Raw genomic sequence first — 1,711 nt, forward strand, 5'->3', positions numbered from 1 at the left:
CGGGCGATGGAGGGGGAGGGGCAGGCCCCTCCGCCTCGGGGTGAGCGCGCAAGGTCTGGGCGCTCGCGCCGCCCTCCTCGCTTTAACTCAAACGCGAATGCACAGCACAGGGCCGCCGCTACGCGCGTGCGCAATGTAGGAGCGATCCTTCCCCGGCAAATCCGGTCTCGTTCAACTTCCGGTTCAAAGGACCCGGGCGCTTCCGGAAAGCGGCCGGGCGGGCTGGAGACTCCGGCGTGAAGCGGCGGGCGGGCCCGGGCCATGGAGAGGTGAGCGCGGCAGCCGAGCGGGGCCCGGGGCAAGGGAGGGCCTGGCCCGTAGAGAGCCAAGGCCCCAACCGGGGCCCCCAGTCTCCTCCCCTCCCCCGCTGTCACGGTGGCTCCGCGCCCTGGTGCTCGCTTCTCCCGCCTCCCCTGAGGCGTTACAGCCCCTGAGAGCCGGCGAGCGCGGCTCTCGCCTGCTGGCCCAGGGCCGCCTTCGGAGCCCTCTGCGTTTGGGGAGCAGTGGGGGGGGGGGGGGAGGCTGCCCATGGAAACGCTGCGGGAACCGGCTCTCGGAGCCTCTTCAGAGACCCGCCCCCCACAGCGCAGACTTCGCAGAGAGGCTCTCGGGAGTGATGGCAGACACGGGGAGAGCAGTAAATCGCGGTGGGGGACAGATCGGTTATATAGACGGGGGCGGGTGTCATGTAAACAGATTATAAAGCCAGAAAGGGCTGTTGTGCTCTCTGGTCTGACCTCCTGCGTAACCTGGGCCGGGCCATGGGACTTCTCCAAAATAAATCTTGCTGCCTCAAGTCCAGTTGCTCAGGTTGAACTAAAGCATATATTTTTGGGAGAATATCCAGTCTTGGTTTTTAAATCTTCCAGTGTAGATTCCACCATAACCCTTGGTAAATTGTTCCAATGCTCAGTTACTGCACACATTTTTAACAATGGGCATATTTGTAGTCTGAATTTGTCTAGTTTCAACTTCAAGCCATTAGATCTTGTTATATGTTTTAATACAGCAAAATGCAACGTCATACATTTAGGACCAAGAATGCAGGTCTGTATTGTGCAAATCAGGGACTCTGAAAGGAGCTACTAGAATAATTTGAGGCCTGGAGAATCTGCCTTACAGTGAGATGCTAAAGAAGTTAAATCTAGTTTATCTAGGAGAAGGTAAAGAGGTGACTTGATCATGGCCTACAGATATCTATATAGGGAAGAATAATCTGATGATAGATGGGTCTTTAATCTGTCAGAAAAAGGTACAATGAGATCCAGTGGTTGGAAATCTGAGTTTGTCTAGCTTCAACTAGAAATAAGATAACTAATCAATAGAACAATGTATCCATGGACATGCTGGATTCTCTATCTCTTGAAGTCTTTACATCAAAACTGGATATTTTTCTAAAATATATACATAGTTCAGATAGAAGTTACTGGATGAGGTTCTTGGGCCTATGTTATACAAGACCTCAGACTAGATGGTAGTCTGTTCTGGCCTTAAAATCTATTAATCTAAGTGAAGCTCCATGCTACCCAGTGCATGTAAATTGACTTCTGGGGCTCTGTAGCCTTGGCAGTTTTTCACATAGATTAGGAACCCCATGGACATGAGATGTTTTGGAGCCTATGTAGAGTTAAGCACTGCACAAGATTTCTACTGAAAGTGGAAGCTAAATCATTCCCTCTCCCCAAAACACTGGTCAACTCCTTGGAAGTAT

The sequence above is a fragment of the Emys orbicularis genome, chromosome 1, assembly GCF_028017835.1.
Source record: "Emys orbicularis isolate rEmyOrb1 chromosome 1, rEmyOrb1.hap1, whole genome shotgun sequence".
In the NCBI taxonomy this organism is placed as follows: Eukaryota; Metazoa; Chordata; order Testudines; family Emydidae; genus Emys; species Emys orbicularis.